Consider the following 12,824-nt stretch of genomic DNA (forward strand, 5'->3'; position numbering starts at 1 on the left):
TGTCCGACATTGGCAGGGGTTGTCTGCTCCAGAGCCAATCAGTGTGTACATCTGTAAATATCATTCTCAATACCCGACAAATGAACTGCTCTTGAGGTTTTGTGTGTCATTCGATTGGGTGCTATGAGATGGAGGTTGGTACAGGGCATACTCTAGGCAAGCTAACAATGCCACCTGGATCCTGGCTTTGGGGACGCGTAAACAAGCGTAGTATGTCACAGACAATCTGTTTCAACATGACACATGCTGACGAGTCTAATGTGGTACACTTAGCTCACACAGGAGGGCAAACAATGGATCATGGAACCAGATGGTGACCTACGCTGTCATATGACCATGCCAGGCGGGCAGACATTGGCACTACCTGGTCCCTTCAGGGGAGCGTTGATGCTAAACTGTACATGTGACAACTAGGTGCAGGTGTGTGTGTGTCTGAAAACCCCAAATGAAAAAACTTTCATCTGTGTGTTACTGTTGAAGCTTAAGAGACAATGTGGTCTAAACTCTGCGGATCCATATCAAGATGGCCTCGTCACTTATTTCATTCTTCATGAACTGTATCAATTTTGCTGAGCAGGTTTTTCACCAACTGTAGACGCAGATGAACTGAAGCAGTCCCGCAGTCCTGGCGGCCGGACCAGATCCAATAAGCAGTGATCAGTTTCGAGGCAAACGCACAGCACAGCTGCTAATGTATATAATTGCAGGGGGAATTTAGAGAACTCTTTGTCCAACTTGCCATGCACTATCTCACTTTGGACAGCTGGCTGAGGGAGGGCGGTTGCCATGGAAACAGTGCGTTCTGACGTTGCGAGGAAAAAGGGGAACCGTTTTATCGTGAGAAATCGAACTCTGCAAGAAAATAAGGGGGTGGGGGGAATACTGATAAGATCTCTAACATTTCGATCATATCAAAGTCTACAGTGTGTCCTTGTAATATGCTCTGGAAGAAAGCTTTTTAAATGTTTTATATGAAGCTATAGAATAACAGTTATCTATTCAAAAGTGTAGGCAGACAGTAACAATGGAGGCTGTCTTACTGTAAACTTTGCTTGACCCCACTGAGATTTCTGTGAGATATGACTGTTTCAGTGGTCTAACTTGTATGTTTGGCTAATATCTAATTGCTTCAATGTTTGTTTGCCAACAAGGGCTGAAGACCGTGTCTGAAAATGGCCGTGAGGCATGGAGCCCAGTTATGAGATATAAAAATATACAAAAATGCTTTTTACGACCAGGAAAGTGGGCCGGCACAGCTGGTTCATATTTCCTCTTGCCTTTGAACTCCCACTAAACTTTCTCTTCTTCTCTTATTCTCTCTCTTTTTCGTTCTCTTTTGAGGGGCCACGATTGGAGACCTAATGACGGCTTGAAGAGGGATCCAGGGTTAAGGGAGTACATAAGGCCTACTAAATCCCAACCGACACCTCCACAAACAAGCCATATTATGTCTGTCCCTGTTTTCCGTTGAAAATGTTAGTTATTTATAGAAAAGACACATGGAATAATGGGGGAGAGTATCCCTAAATCTAGTTAAAAGCGTGGGCAGGGACAGACAGTCACATTTAATACCTTGTGATTACTTTCTAATCTTCCAAAGATTGTACGGTGCTTTAACCTTAGCAAGAAAGCCTGAAAGCCAAATTGCATTTCTCATTAAAAAAGCCCTTTTAGAATCCTACTCCCAAGCTGGATGATCCCTCCAACGATTATTAGCAGGGCTGGAGGGCCTGTAAGGACACAAATACCTTTAAAAATAAATCCTTAAACACTTTGACCGAGAATCCTTGGACTAACTGGAACTTTTAAGACCCCGGACGCCATTTTACACTTTAAGGACACACACAACTAAAGAGATTAGTATAATTCATTGGATATGTGTGCCTCTACATGACACCAGACTTGGGTCTACTTATGAGTACAACTTTCAAAGATGGCTGACAAGTTGAGGCCGTGAAAACCCTTGCCTAATTGGTTGCCGAGTCATGTCACTCAAAGCTGGTTGATTGGTCACTGCCACCTGTCTCCTCTTCATCTTTCACTTCTACAAACAAACCATGTTGTTCTCCTTTCCTCTCCTCTCTGTCACGACTGCCTTGTCACGACCTCTACAACAAAGGCTATTTCTGGACTAATTGATGACTGACGGATCACCGTGGCTTTCCTTTCCCCAGCGCTCACACCAGGTGTCTATGTTTCCATGTGCCTGCTGCTGGCTCCAGTGTTCTTAGATGACAGTGTGTGTTGCATGGTTCTTCGGAGCCACAACAGAGAGCATGAGTCTTTGTACTGAATGGTCTCTGATGAGTAATACCCGCCTAATTCATTTCAGTCTTTCATGGCAAAATGTACATTTTCATCTATACAGTATGTGCAGTACACTTGCTTCCTTTGGACAGTACGCTGAAGTATACATGCCATACCTCGCTCAGTATTTACAGCAAGCAAATACAAAAACACGATTCTGTTTTTCTGCGAAAATAACTGTGTACTATATGTGGACGTTTTCTCTGAGTAGATGAATGCTTGTCGAAGGGTCCGGGGTCATCTAACTAACTAGCTCGCTCTCTGACCCTGCATCCTGGCACTTTGGGCGTTGTTCCAGAACTTCATATTCACCCCTTCCACCCCAGCCCCCACCACCTTGACCCCAAGGACACCCGGCCCTCCTCCTGTGGCAGCGGGCTAAAACAGATCTACCAAATTACCTTGAAGGGACTCTGGCTTTGCTGAAAATAACAACTCCTGCTGTTTTTCTCTGTGAGTCTGTCTGTGGCCCTGTCTCTCTGTGCGTCAGCCCCAGCCATGGCAACCCGGCAGCCACGATGACATAGTCCTTCCCTCCCTCTCCGTCTTCAAACATTTCTCTTCATTAACATCAAAGAACTATTGCTCACCCAACATTGCTAATTGCATTCTGTTTGCAGCGCAATAAGCAATAAACACACTCACACATGAACTAACATGCTTAGACACACTCGGACAAACACGCACACACACACACACACAGCCATCACTAGTTCTGTTTCCCAACCACATTTTTTTCAATTAAACCAGATGAAGGTTAATACGGTCCTCGTCAAATTAAATTTGGATATTAATTGAGGAGGTGAATGTTCCTCAATGAGATTATAAAAACACAGAGGCATCATTTGGGTTGATGACAAACTGTATGATGGCACTCGCCCTGCTCACATTGCGCTGCTCATCCGCAACAGTCACTCATAAAATGTCCTGGAAGTCTGGAACCTTCCCTTGAACACCTCCAAGGGCCTCCTGTACAGTAAATCTGGTGAAGACGCAGGACGGATGACCTATTTCTGGAGATCTAATCGGATTCTAGCCTCGTAACGTTGTGATGGATGCCCTGTGTGTACCGCCCCTACTCGTTTGTCATCTGCTCTTCACACTTGCTGCATGTTGTCCCCCAGTTCCCTGTCTGTGAGCGTTCACCAGCAGATGCTGCTTTGCCTGTTGAGGCTCTGAGCTGCGTGTATGGCGTGTGAAAAAAGCCCTGCGTCTCATATTGACAAATCAAATCCTCCAAGTGAATTCTTTCCTGGCGCCTTACAAACTTTTCCACAGGCCACCGGGAGTTAACACACACGCACACACACACACACACACACCCACACACACACCCACACACACACACACACACACACACACACACACGGTGGTAGTTCCATGAGAGGTATGGAATCGTTAGAATGGGATCAAACCGAGACAGCAGAATGGTAAGGTGACAGGCGTGTGTTGTCTATGTGATATAAGCTAATCTGCCAATCCTGCAGGCAATTACTGGTACATAAGCTTTGTCATAGCTCCCAAACCAGACCAGTGTAAAAACACTACTGGGATAGCAAGGCCATGTTTGAAACTGTGGAGATTGACAATGAGAATCATTTCAAACATTATTACAGGGAGATAGCAGAGATGGATCTCTCTCTCTCTCTCTCTCTCAATCTCTCTCTCTCTCGCGCTGTCTGAAGTAGACTATCTTCTTCAGACAAACGTTTTATGTAATAGCCTGTCTGATCATGTGTCATTGAGTGTGTTCCGTTCTGTGCATAATCAGATTTTGTTTTTGTTTTGGGTGATTACCGTAACTTTCAGTTTGTTGACTCTTGTCTTTGTTGTCCTGTCAGTTACTGTTGCTCACCTCTGGTTGCTCAGCACTGGGAGATATTTCCAAACCAACAAGATGCTGCATTGTACGTAAACCAAGGTCATTATTCACAGGCAAACTTGTGTGGGAGTCTGCATTTGGACATGGTAGAATGCAAGAAAATATCGACTAATGTGAAGAGCAATCACAGACAATGCATTGGTGACTTTCTCATCATTTTTGGAATACTGTTGTGCCAGTAAAGAGAGGACCATGACATAGAAAATGACACATCAGGTGCAGTGTGTGTGACACTGATTAGATTGCATTCAGTTGTGACAGACAAACACAGGCACGCATGCACACACACACACACACAGACACACATAGAGATGGGTACACAGGTCTAACAATCAAATTGATACAAACTGACACAAGCACATACTCACACACACAGAAGGGTACACATGTCTAACAGTCCAACTGACACTGGCATGAGCATGCGCACGCACGCACGCACACACCCACCCACACACACTCACACACCCACACACACACACACACACACACACACACCCACACACACACACACAAACACACACACACACGCACACACACACACGCACACACACACACACACACACACACACACACACACACACACACACACACACACACACACACACACACACAGGTGGACAGCATGTCTAGAACAGTAACCAGTTACCTCAAGCAAGGCTGATCAACAAGGCAGTCTGTAGTCAATACTAATGAATAATTCTTGCCAGCCATATTACCTTCAATAACCTGGTGTTGCATTCATTTCCAACTCAGGGTCTTCCATTTAAATGATGAATGAGAGAATAGCACACTGCTACTAGCTCACCGCTGATTCTGTGTCTCGCGTCTTCAACTGTGAGCCTTTTATAGATTGCAAAATGTTTTCTTCTGCTCCTTTTACTAATTCTCAATGTGTACATGTATATCTCCTGTCTTGGTGCCCGTGATTCTAATCAAAGGAAAAAGAGGACTGTGTGCCTATTGGTTCAAACAGCTTGTCAGTTCTATATTTCAAAGCCCTGCTCAATTGACTCAGATCCTATGTTTTGATTGGCCTGTTTAAATATAGACTATATCTCTCCCTTAGGGACCTAAACATTCCTAATGACTGTATCCCAATAACAGATCCATTCTATTGTTCAGTTGAATGCTCTATGACAACTGTGTGTGTGTGTGTGTGCGTGTGTGTATGTGTGAGTTTGTGTATAATGTATGTGTGTATGGGTGTTTGTGTGTGTGTGTACGTGTGTTTGAATGTGTGAATGTGTGTGTGTGTGTTTGAAGGACAAACTTGCTCAGGTCCAATCAGTGTGATTGACAACCTTAGCAAGAAAGTAAACAATCATCAAAACATAGACTGGGTCATTAATATGGATAGAGTTGAGCATTAGCAACTCCCTTGTCTGAACACACACATACACACACACACACTCACTGAATGTCAAAGATCTCGTGATCAGTCATTCGGCCTGTGGACGAGTGTGCACTTGTGATGTTCATCATCCACCAAGCTCTCAGTTGTAGCTCCAAGCTAACAAGCCATCACAATCAGGAAGTTCATACACTTAACATTGATTGCTAATAAGAGTGTGCTCCATCAGCCAGAACGAATCAACAGATCAGTTTCTCATGATTGTACCTGTCTTGTTTTCGACGTGTTTATGCATGTCGGTGTGTGTGTTCAACGGTGTGTGTGTGTGTTTGTGTGGACAGGGTGTGTACAAAAGTTCAAGGCAGAACATAGACCCCTTTCTTTTTTATACTTTGATAGCAAATTAATAAAAAACTTGAAAAGTAAATGACCATCAAAGAACTATGCAATATGCGTTCTCCTTCTGATCCTTCTCATTCCTTCTTGTGAGTCTCATATAAGTCTCACCTTGATTTACCCTTCAAAAAACCACTGACCTGTGCCTGATCTCAGACACTTCTGAATAAATAATGGACCAGTACTAAAATATGATGTACGGGGAGAGATAATATGACAGCATGAGTAACATAAGCTCCTTCATTGCTTCCACCACTTATTGACCTTGGCAGGGCTCCCTGTGGAAATGCTCCTGGATTGCTCCATTTTGATCAAAGGTTTGATGTAGGAGGTCGTTATTCGGGGCGGATCTATTCTTCATCCCCTAAGAATGTTCGGGGTCAAGGAGTCCGAACGCGGTGAATCACCACGGAGATGCGTCAGCCAACCAGGTTGGCCGGAGGAGCCAGACATCCAGGTGGGTTAGATTTGACTCGGGCAGACAAAACAAAAAGCCCTGTGAGTCAAAGATTTGTAGCCTAATGTTGCTTTTAAACATTTTTGTGCTACTGCCAACGACAGGGTTGTAATTCAAGCCTTGTTGTAGCACTGGATGTTCTCCTTGGTTTGATGGTTGAACCTGTACGGGTGGCATGTGTGTTGAACTGGGCATTGAGGAGAGACATGGAGCAGGTATATCTACAGTGCAGAGTGTCAGCAATTTGTTTGCTAGTTTCAAGATGAGTTAAGCGGTCCATTACAGAAACACAGGGTAAATCAACAACCTTGAATTGACAGTCATCTAAGCAACATGTCGTCCTATGCATCCTCCCCCTAGCCCAACCTTTACACCATATCACACAAATCTCCTCGTCCTCTCCATCCCTTCTGTCACCCCCTCCCTCAACCTTCACACCCACATCATACCTCTTCCTTCTCCTTACCCCTCTCCCTCCATTTCTTCTCCCTCCATCCTTTCTCTGGTTACCACCACCCTGGGGCACTTTTCTAGTATGGCGTAAAATGTCTTTCAAAACAAAACCCTTCAGGGCACCCAATATTTCTCAGATTTCTGTCCCTGCTGGTAATCAATCCTGCAGTGGTGATTTCTTTTCAATCTTGAATCGTTGAGTAGCAAAAGAAAATCCATACCTAATACTAGCGGTGGCTGAAAGTCCAGTGAATTCTCAGCATCCTGCTTTCTTTTCCTATTGATTAGCTGTGTCCAAGGCAGGTTCTCTCTCACTGGGAACTGCTAACCCCATCAAACAGGATGAAGGAGAAAGGATTGAAGGAGGGTTTAGGATGGTGAAGTGGAATAACATCACACTGTTGTAATTATGAAGATGGAGAATGATTATGGATTATATGATTGAAAACAAAGCTCTTTATCCCTTTTTTTCACTTTTTATAAGCTATATTACTGAAAACCAGATGCAAAGCTGTTGACTGATTAGTATTGCCACTAATATGTAGAAAATATTAAGCCCAAAGTACAAATCGTGATAATTAGGGGCTGAGGGTGGGAGAAGATTGTGTATGTGCTTCTTCCATAAAAAAACGACAAGGCCCAGCTATCATGAAGCTAATTTACGGCCCTATGCCCAGGAACCTAGTGCAGCTGGCCTTCAAGGTCGGAGCAGGCCTAAGAAATAGGAGAGTTTTCTATGCATCTGTAATCTGAAGCCTCTGGGGTAAGAGACCAATAGTGTGGGAAATGCATAATGCATCTGTGATAAACAATATTGTATCAATAGCAAAATGACACAAAATAATAAGGTTTTGATATCTAAGAGGAATGTCCGGAGAAATATTTTAGTGGGATCCCGGTATTTTACTCACGTTCTATTGGGAATCTTTATAACTTTGAGGACCAATAAAACACTTTGTATCAAACTTTGCTGATTTCCAGTGCTGTTTTTGAATTTTGATATTGGTTGAAAACATAGAATATTATTCTTCGACAATGTCATGTGTACCCATCCGTTGTGTGTGTGCCAAATACGTCATGCCATCTAAAATGGTCTACAATTATGTTCAACTGTTTTTAACTTTTTTTGTCTATGCTCTCAGATATGTCCATATCATGTCTGAAATCAAACCTAAAATGTGAATGTTTCCGAGACCAAATTTAACGCAGATAATTTCACGCTACATTATAAATCAAAATAAAACTTGTGTGTTTCTCACACGCGGAATTCCCGGAGAACTTGACTGACAGCTCGCTCCCCTCTCCCTGTGGAGATCCAGCCAGCAGACAAATGATGGGTGACAGTGTTCTGAGGCAGTATTGTTTACTCACTGAGGGGGGAGGAGAACACAGCAGCTGTACCATGGACAGCTGGTAAATATTTGATGGGCCTGTCCCTTTGTCTCATGTCTTCTCTTTGCCCTCTCTACCTTTTCCTCATCCACCATGAAAGGGAAGGCTAACCCCATGTTATTACTGTATGATACAGAGGCCATGTCGTTTGACAACTGGCTGCCAGGCCGGGCGTTGTATGTATCATTTATCCCTCTGACAGCCTGCTGTAGAGCTACCTGGAACACCTACAACACAGGGACTCTGCGGGGCAGAAAATATTGCCCAGCCGAGGGGAAAGCGGAGAGGTGCTTACTTTGTTTGTGAAGCCGCTGTCACTGCACTAAAGTGACGGGCCGCTCTGAGTAAGCGAAAGCTACAACACAGAAACCAATGAGACAGAAGCGGCCTGAGGCAGGGCAAAAGCTGGCGGAACGAGGAAAAGTAAAAGTCAGGGCGACGCGAGGGACTGCAGCCATTTCGGTACAAACCCAGGACTTTCCTGTCAGCCTAGATATCGTGTATCTGCAGTGAAGGCGGCCATTTATTACACATGCTGCAATGCCACTGTAGTTTACTGTGAACACAGGAAGGAGTATGGTAGGACTGAGTCGGCATGTGTGACTGTAGGCTACTGTAGGGTATAGCCAAAGTTGGAAAAATTGATGTGTGAGGATAAGAGAAGAAAGTCCCACGATATGGGCCTTCTCCTCTCCTAATCACATACATTTTCACTCCAACGGGATTGTTATCATCATTAAGAATAAATGGGTCTAAAAAACGACTGTTCAAATTATATTGAGCAAACAGAAATTAATACACCTCCTTGCATAGCTGTTGGTATGTATATGAATATGCATCCATTTTCTCCAGACGGCCAAAACAGTCGGAAAGCAGCTGCAAAGCTTTCGATGAAGAGTTTTCAAAGAATGAGGTAGTAAAACTACCGTCTGTTCAGCAGCGTAGTAATCTACGCTGTTTGTTTGCTTTTGGGGGAGAAATAATGATCTTAATATTTTTCAGATGGCTGAGCAGTTTACGATTTAATCTTGTAATTGCTGATGTTTAGGGACACCCCATTGATTTCAAGATGGGGTTTACAGCTTTGTAATGAGCAACAATGTCTTCCAGGCAATTAGGAGGACGCACTTCCCCGAGCCAAGGAGAGACGAGCTAAAGCCCTCCCACCGGGGGATCGTCTGTGGGGAAGGCTGCCTCTGTTGTCAGTGGCGTTCCTCAGTACAGGACCAGCACCTGTGTCCACATGACCGGGGCGAGGGGAGCCCTACCACGCCCCACCTGGCCACCTTCAGGACAACGAGTAGATGAGCTTGGACTTCAATGACGAGTGATTCTGGGGTCCAAGAGACAACTTGTGTACGGAAATAACTGTCTCGTAAGTCCCGTCAGATAGGAGTGTAACAGACGTGGTCTTGCAAGTTCCGTCAGAGGCATTGTCCGCGAACTCACCACTCTGACTTCCCAAGCGCCACCACTACCAACTACGCCAACAAAAAGCAGGCAATTTGTTAACGCGGGTGGCGTTTTATATACTTGAAGAGTACGTTTCAACACACACCGGCTACAGGAGCATGGTTTGACCTTCAAAGAGCCTGCTCTGCTCTGAGAATCAGCAACCATTATTACCGTCCACATTCATTTTGAAAGATGATTGCCTGTTGCTTTTTGCGATATCGCTTATTGCTGCAATGGTGAAAAAAAATTAAGAAACAGTAACAAACACAAGGAATCAGTGTTGTTAACACAGTCAACATTCATTTTGATAGATGATTGCTCATTGCTTATTGCAATATTGCTTATTTATGCAAATGGTGAAAAAGAGTAAGAAATACTAACAAACACAGGGAATCAGTGTTGTTATCTGCAATTTAACCTCCATGTGACAGACTGGCAGTGGTGTTAGTGGATGAGTAGTAAATTATTACACATCTTGCCATCCTCCCTGTGACCTCCATTTTGTCCTTCTCTCCAAAGCCCCAGAGAAGCCTGACAAGAAGATTCCCCCTCCCCCTCCATGTTGCCAGAGAACCACAGGGTGTTACTGGTCAGTCAATGATTCATGGGGCACTGGCTCAAAGGAACCAAAATTTATTTAACAAACTTAGTGAAGAAACCAAACCCTAAGACGGTGAATTAACTCAACGACAGTCTGAAAGCTGCTCCTTTGAGAAAAGAGCAGTAGCCTCTTCAAACTGTTGGTTCATTGCACTCTGCACATGTATAAAGAAGAGCTGAGCTTGTTTTTTTTTTAAGATTGAAAGTTCCATCTGTATTGAATACCCTCCTGGTTTTAATGGGTGGCAATGTAAGCTGATCCTTCACATTTATGGCCCCTCCTAAAAGGATTCAAAGAAATCTCCTTGAGCTGGGCTCAATCCCAGAAGGTCACATCAGAGAAAATTCCAGGATTTCTGACAAATAAGAATAAGAGAAAATAATAAGTACAAAAGCACAGAGGAGGACAAAATCAAATATTTACAATGTGAACATTTGGCATTTTAGTAATTTAGAAGATACTTTTTGGTCGGTATTTTACCAAGCACTGCTCAAAATAATAATATCTTGGCCACCAGAAACAGTGTAACCATAACAACAGCTCAACTACAGAGCAAAAATAACTAAGGAGTACAATGCAATAAAAAATCTCTTCAGTACAACATCAAACAATGTTGTTAGTGCAGTCTCTTATGAGACAGTGCAACAATTGTATTTGAAAAACAACATCCAGAGAATGGACAAATGTGCTGGTACAACAAGGAGTGAAGCACTAAGTGCAGCTTTGGGAGCCCTTAGGCCCACAATATGCCCTCACAAACAATAGTTCTAAAAGGGAAATTTAAGTAAAAGATGTCAACGCAATTTATGGTAAATGGACTGTATTCCTCCACTGTAGCGCTTTTCTACCTTAATGGTAATCAAACAGCTTGACAATCATTTTGCCTCTCCTTTCCCTACTCACACAACGATGGCGGTGGAGCTGTCATGCGTACCTACTCGTCAGGAGCAACTTGGGGCTCAGTCTCTCGCTAACAGAAATCTGTAAAATACAAATGAAATGCGGACTAAAAAGAAAAGCAATGGTACGGTACAGTCATTTTCTATTCCTCAGCCCCCCGCCCCCACCCCAAGTGCACACATTTTGCAGTGCCAGGAATATCCATAAAGATTTACCCATTTGAAAAGCTACACACCTTTGGTTGAAATGATTCCTACCTTCATCCCCATCCTAACACCTAGAGCACAAGGAGAAATCCCCAGCCAGCCCCAACGCCAGCTCTAGGAGTGAACCACTAGGTGAAGGGTCTTGCTCTCCTGAAAGCTTCATAATGTCATGGGAATGTGGTGAACAAGTCAGTGTCTCCAGTTTGCATGCATTTCATATGACCTGATTCCCACAGCATACTTCAAAGCAGTTAATATTTCATGAGACTTTTTACCAAGTCGGCCATGTTCTGTATTCAAATGTGAGAAAGCTGAACAAGCAACAATACTCAGAATAATCAGTTGACTTGGAGCTTCATCCTCTACGAGGTCAATCTAAAAAATAAATTCATGTTTGTTATTTTGATAAAAATGAAATTTCTTCTTCGATTTTCATTTATTTTTATTTTATTTATCCCAGATAAAATGTACTCCCCCTAAATCTTTTAAGCAGTTTTTGTTGAAAACACAACAAGTTGAACAATAGTATGACTTGTGAAAGTTTAACATTTTGTTTTTTGTTGTGATCATGCAGACGTGTACTCCTTTCCGCCTCTCTGCACATTCTCAACATTCACATTACATTCCTGGGCATATTCCCTGGCTGGATGGACTTCATACACGACTCGAAATCAGCCTGCCATGAGGTCCGGCTGCAGGCTATTCTGCCTATGACTGACACTGCGGTTTATTTCCCTTCACACACACACATTCACACCCACGCGCACGCACACACAAACTCTCCTCATGCTCGCGTCAGAAGAGCCGGAGCATCAATGGCAAGTCTGCCGGACAACCCTGGGCGGTTTCTCTGGAGAAGGGCTCTGTCAGCAGGCTGCCCACGCGCTGAGCGGACGCGTGCGTTCCCAACGACAGCTCTGTATGTTTCTCTCCCTCTGCTCTCGTGCTCTGAAAAGGTCCTCCGTCGCTACTTGGGGTTTGGCGTGGGATATCGGGGAACGACGACACGTCATCCACATCAGGTCAGGGGGGGGTTGCATGGTAGCTGCATAAAGACATTGTTCAAAGGCTTGAAATGGGCCAAGTCTCCTGAGCATGTGGGGACTTCCATATGTTAGCGTCCTGTTTTTCTGCCCCCCCTCCTCTCCACACACACACACACACACACTCATCCCCCCAATGTCCCTCAAGGGGGAACGTTCACCATCAAGCTCTAAGGCCACTAGGATAAAGTGTGTTTGCGTGAGTGTATGTGCACGTGGTGCTGGAGCGTGAGCGTGTGTGTAATTTACATTTCTGTGCACATCCGGGATAAGGCAGTGACCCCTAGCTAAACAGTGAGGGTGTAGCTGGGGGTGGACATTACATTAACTCGCCCTGGGATTCAAATCAATTGAGGGGGCTGGGCTGAGAGAGAGAGAGAG

General features: G+C 44.1%; 1 protein-coding gene across 3 annotated transcripts in view; it reads right to left on the reverse strand.

Moving 5' to 3' along the window:
- Positions 1-12,824, reverse strand: part of parvg (parvin, gamma) — a 63,958-nt gene that overhangs the window by 16,638 nt on the left and 34,496 nt on the right. The window lies entirely within an intron of this gene.

This window comes from Hypomesus transpacificus, chromosome 14 (assembly GCF_021917145.1).
Source record: "Hypomesus transpacificus isolate Combined female chromosome 14, fHypTra1, whole genome shotgun sequence".
Taxonomy (NCBI): domain Eukaryota; kingdom Metazoa; phylum Chordata; class Actinopteri; order Osmeriformes; family Osmeridae; genus Hypomesus; species Hypomesus transpacificus.